Source organism: Oryx dammah, unplaced genomic scaffold (genome assembly GCF_014754425.2).
Source record: "Oryx dammah isolate SB20612 unplaced genomic scaffold, SCBI_Odam_1.1 HiC_scaffold_27, whole genome shotgun sequence".
Classification (NCBI taxonomy): Eukaryota; Metazoa; Chordata; class Mammalia; order Artiodactyla; family Bovidae; genus Oryx; species Oryx dammah.
Genome location: NW_024070211.1, coordinates 10,241,820 through 10,247,373, shown reverse-complemented (window position 1 = coordinate 10,247,373; position 5,554 = coordinate 10,241,820). Strand labels below are relative to the sequence as shown.

At 52.4% G+C, this 5,554-nt stretch overlaps 1 long non-coding RNA gene across 2 annotated transcripts; it reads right to left on the bottom strand.

Annotated features, from left to right (window-relative positions):
* Positions 1-2,845: 2,845 nt before the first annotated feature.
* Positions 2,846-5,354, bottom strand: LOC120855167. 2 transcript variants are annotated; one of them, XR_005719155.1, is made up of 3 exons: positions 5,264-5,354; positions 3,349-4,632; positions 2,846-3,167 (listed from the first exon to the last, which is right to left on the bottom strand). It is a non-coding gene; the product is annotated as an uncharacterized LOC120855167 (long non-coding RNA). The 2 variants fall into 2 exon arrangements; XR_005719154.1 differs by lacking the exon at positions 2,846-3,167 and having other exon boundaries at positions 3,305-4,632.
* Positions 5,355-5,554: the final 200 nt, after the last annotated feature.

Below are 5,554 nucleotides of genomic sequence, written 5' to 3'. Positions count from 1 at the left end.
GCAGTGAGCAAAAGTGCAAGAGGAGGCGGAAGCCAGACTACCCAGGACTTTATGGCTTGGGTTTGGAGTTGGGACTTTATCCTGAGGGTGCTAGGCCCTGAGAGGAGGGTTCTGAATAGGAGGAGTGGCAGGAGAAGCAGCTGAAGCAACAGTTGGGGGATAACTTGACCTTAACCTGGGTTTGCAAAGAGTGCTACCTCCTTTGATGTGTCTGGGATTGCAAGGGGTTGCCTACACAAAAAGAGAATAAAAGGGAACACTCCCCTTCTTCCCTGCTCAGCAACTAGACAAGGCCAGGCTTGGATTCTGCTTCCTTGCAGATCAAGATGTAGTTTTACAACCTGAAAAGTCACTTCATGCAGGTGCCAGGATAAGGCGGGGCATGGCAGGCGGGGACTTGGGCTGTGAGGCTCTGTCCTGCCGGGCCCAGCCCTGGTCTTGGAGCAGCTAGAGTCTGCCAGCTCCCCACGCCCCAGCTCTGGCTATAGCCCCACCTCACCCCTGCTCAGCACCTGTGCCTCCTCCCATCTCATCCTCCCTCAGAGGACTGCAGAGGCCCGGCGGGAGGAAAGAGCGCAGAGGCAGGGGTTTCTTCTGCCCACTTCCACTCCCACCCACATACCAACATACCTGTGCCAGAGCTGGAGTGGGACTCGGGCAGCCAGGTCCCAGCATCACTCAGGCCTCCTGCCTGCAAGGCGCTCAAGAAAGACACTGAGGGACTTCCCTGGTGGCGCAGTGTGTAAGAATCCGCCTGCCAGTGCAGGGGACGCAAGTTCGAATCCTGGCCTGGGCAGATTCCACGCGCTGCAGAGCAACTAAACACACGCTCCATGGTCCTAGAGGTGCAACTACTGAAACCCCCATGTGCCTAGAGTCTGTGCTCTGCAACGAGAGTAGTGGGTGCGAGGAGAAGCCTGCATACCCCAAAGAAGAGTAGCACCCACTCTCTGCAAATAGAGAAAGCCCACACAACGAAGACCCAGCACAACCAAAAAAAAAGAGAGAAAGGCGCTGAACGTGGTGCCTCCATTCAATATTACCTACATTTTTTGAGCTGCACTCCAGGCAGGGGCTAGAGTTAAGAAGGTGTTGTTCCTGCTTTCCCGGAACTCGGAACTCGGGGTAATGGGGGAAAAGGTGCAACAATATTACAAGTGCTTTACAGAGGTGCAAAGTGCAAGTGAGCCTGGAAAGTCAGGGTGATTTCACTTGGGGAACAGAGTGTGAATATCAAGCAAGATCTCCTCCAAGAGGTGACATTTGAGCTGGGTCATAAAGAATTGTAAGACTGACAGTAGGAAATCGTCTTTGTAGCAGAGGGTAAGAATTACCGGAACTACTGGGAGTGTTGGGTGCTGTGCTCAGCACCCTATGTATTCATTTAATCCTTATGATGAATCTATGAAGAAGTATTATAATTATGCCCATTTTCCCAGATGTGGTAACTGAGGCTTAGAGAAGGGAACTGATTTGTTTACAAACTTCCACATCTGGTAAATGGCAAAATTCAGACTTGAACCTAGGTCTTCCACACTCTTAACTTCTCCTACATAGAGTGGTTTGGGCAAAGGACATGTGGAGAAGGGTAGGAGGTGAGACTAGGGGGTGGGGAGACTGCTGGGGGGAGGCAGAGGTTTGGGTGGTAGAAGCCTTGGTGAGAAGTGCAGCCTTTATCCAGAGAGCAGCGGGGAGCCATGCAAGGTTCATTAGTGAGGGAGGGAGTAAAGAGGGACGGGACACACAATTAGCTTTCTGGTTTTATGTATTACCACTTTTAAGTGACTTCCCTGGTGGCTCAGATGGTGAAGCGTCTGCCTACAATGCCAGAGACCCAGCCAGGTTAGATCCCTGGGTTGGGAAGATCCTCTGGAGAAGGAAATGGCAACTCACTCCAGTACTCTTGCCTGGAAAATCCCGTGGATGGAGGAACGTGGTAGGCTACAGTCCATGGGGTTGCAAAGAGTCCAAAACGACTGAGCGACTTTACTTTTACCACTTTTAAACTTTTTATTTATTTTTGGCTACACTGGGTCTTCATTGCGGTTCATGGGTTTCTCACTGAGGTGCCATCTCTTGTCGCGAAGCACAGGCTCCAGGGTGTGACGGCTTCAGTAGCTGTGGCGCATGGGCTTGGTTACCGCATGGCATGCGGGATCTTCCTGGACCAAGGATAGAACCTGTGTCTCCTATATTGGCAAGTAGATTCCTAACCACTGGACCACTAGGGAAGTCCCCAGCTCAAAGGAGAAGAAATTAGAGACAGAGAACCCTGTGTAAGAGTTGCTACAAAAATCCAAGGAAAAGATGGGGGTTGAAGGATGGAGAAGACGGGGTGCACTGGGAGATGGCAAGCAGAACCTGGGGGCTAAATGGCTCTGGCAGAGCCAGAAGTGGAAGGAGGAATCACAGATGATGTCCCAGGTTTGGGGCCTGTTATGTTCCAGAAAGAAGCTTAATAACAGGTCATTAACAATATATTGGGTACCACCTCCCTTAATCAGGGCTTCGCTCCACACATGGCACCTGCAGAACTCACCCCTGGATGGTGCTCAGTTGTTGTTCAGTCGCTCAGTCTTGTCTGACTCTTTGCGACCCCATGGACTGCAGCACGCCAGGCTCCCCTGTCCTTAACCACCCTTGCTCAAACTCGTCCATTGAGTCAGTGATACCAACCAACCATCTCGTTCTCTGTCGTCCCCTTCTCCTCCCGTCTTCAATCTTTCCCAGCATCAGGGTCTCTTCAGCTCTTCACATCAGGTGGCCAAAGTATTGGAGCTTCAGCTTTAGCATCAGTCCTTCCAATGAACACCCAGGACTGATTTTCCTTTAGGATTGACTGGTTTGATCTTCTTGCAGTCCAAGGGACTCTCAAGAGTCTTCTCCAACACCACTTAGTCTTCTCCCAATACCCAAATGCATTCATTGCTTGCTTTTGTCCTTGGTCACCCAATACATATGGAGCACTTACTGAATGCCAGATATTCTGGAGCTAGGATGGACAAGGAACAAACTGAACTAGCCTCATTAGTGGCTTACTGATTGCAGCCGGGGTCTGCATCTGAATCCTGGTTCTGCTACTTCTTGGACTGAGTCCTGGCTCAGCTTCCAGCTTGCTTGTGACTTCAGGTACATGACTCTATCTTTCCTTTTCTCAGTTTCTTCATCTGTAAAATGGGAAAACTAACCGTACCCGGCACAGGGATTAAATGGGTTAATGCATGGACAGTCGCTGGCACTGGGTAAGCATTTTGTGTCAGCTATTATTATTATTACAGAGTTCACCTTTTAGTGGGGAGACAGATCCAATTACACAATTAATTATTTAATTACAATGGAGATAAATACCTTGAAGGAGCAGCACAGTCTGGAGGTGAGAGAGGGCTCCCTAAAGTGAGGGATGGTCCCCGCTGAGCACTGGGGCTGGCCGGTTTAAGGGTGAGGGAGAGGGGTCTCAGAGGCGGCCGACCCTCAGGCAGAAGGAGGTGCTGAGAGGTTTGTATTTCTGTTAACTCTTCCTCTTTGAAACCTCAAAATGGTGCTGAGAAGTAGGTCAGGCAGATACTCTGCCCCCATTTTCCAGAAAGGGCACTAAGACCTAGAGAGAAACAGGGACTTAGCTGGTCAGTGACAGAGCCTCCTGGTTGTTGCTCTGATCCAGGGGGCTGGAGGGGACAGGCTGAGAAGAGGCCTTTGTCCCTCTGTCTGCTGGGGCGGGAGCAGCAGGAACTGAGGCCGCAGCTGGCCACCGTTCCTTCCCCTGCCAGCAGAGCAAGTCCAGGCTCATGGCAGGGGCTGGGAACGTTCCTTTCGTCTTTTTTTTTTTTTTTAAAGGCACTTTAATCAACATTAAGCTGTGACTTCAAACAGACACAGCTCCCAACTGTCCTCCCTAACCCTGGGTCTCTCCAACTCCCCAGGGTAAGCCCCCCCAGGCAGCCAAGTTTCCAGGAAAGGGAATGAGGCCTGGCTTTGGAATCCAAAGACTTTGTGGTGAGTCCTGGCTCAGCCTCTAACTTGCTGTGTGACCTCGGGCAGGTCACCAGCCGTCTCTGAGCTCCGAGTGTCCTCTGCAAAACAGGGAAGGGAGGGTTGAAGGACATCAGGTGGTGGGGGAGGGTGGTGGTGGTGGTAGTGGTGGCGGGGGGAGCTCAGAAACCGGGTTCAGCCAGCTGCAGCCGCTTTGCTGCCCTTCAAGTTGGAGGCACTGGGGCCTCGGGGGTCCGGAAGCCGGGGACAGGCAGCCTTTCATCTCTGCTGGCCCAGGGTCACTGCAGGTTGGCAGGCCCCACATCCCGAGATCGCGTTTCAGGCTGGAAGGGGCCTTCCTGTGACCTCAGCCGGCCAGCCCGGCCCCTGCCCCCTCCTCCCCATTCTCACCAGAGGGAAGCAGGCAGCAGCCCGCCCAAGGTCACTGGCCAGCAAGTGGCTGTCCTTCGGCCTGCCCTTCCCTCCCACCCGAGCCAGCCCCTACCGGCCTCCCACTGTAAAGCCTCAGGTCTCCTGGGCCATTAGGAATCTGCCAAGCGAGGCGTGGTCTTTTTCCTCTCTCTTGTTTCTTGGCTTGTTTTCCTGGTTCTCCAACAGCCGCCTCCTGCAAAAGCCTCCGGGTGCGTGTACAGGAACATTTTTCTTTTAAAAAAAAAAAAAAAGAGAGAGAGAGAAATGCAGCCACAATTTGGGTAAAAAAGCAACCAACTCCTTAATCCTTCCCTGTAACCTCTGGCTCCTCAGCAGGGTTGGCTCCAGCCGCTGGGAAGGAAGGCCCTGCTGGGGTGAGAGGCCTGGGCTTGTTTCCCGCCCACCCCCTCCTCACCCGCCTCTGCTCTCCTTCAGGGTTTCGTCTGACTTCTGGAGCCAGGAGGAGGGCTCAGCAGAGCTCAGGAAGCATGGGGGGCTGATGGCGTTGGCCAGGGCCTCTGCCCTCTGCCCACTTGGCCACTTTCTAGGGAGGTTACACGGAGCAGGGGTTTTCACCCCTAACCCACTGCCTCTACTCCCGTTTTCATTCCTTTTTTCTCCCCTCCTAGACATTGTAGTCTTTCCACTACAAGTCCTCTGCAAGTTCCCTGAGCGCCATCTCCCATCTCACTGCTTCGTCATCCAGCACCAGGGCTTGGCTTTCTTTTTGTGAAAGCCATACACTTCCACACTCCAAGCCTCTATCCACTCAGACTCCTCCGTAGCGGGGCACTCAATGTCCCCGCCAGGTCTTGCTCTGTCTGCGGAACCCTTAATTAATTATCTGTTGCAGCCTCAGGACCTGGGTCAGTGCTTGAAACATCCTGGGTACTTGGTGTCTCTTGCATGAATGATTTCAAACCATCAAAAGGTCTCTAGCAATATTCAGGGTGATCTTGCAAAAGGAACATTTGATCACATCACATCCCAGTTAAAACCCTTCCGTGCCTCCCCAGCACCCTTAGAATCCAGTCCAATTCTCCATCCCCCACCTCTTTCCATTTGCCAGATCGCATCAAAGGATTTCCTTTTTCCTCCAACATGCCATCTTTCTCTTGCCTCTGGGCCTTTGTACTTACAAGAAATTCCCCCC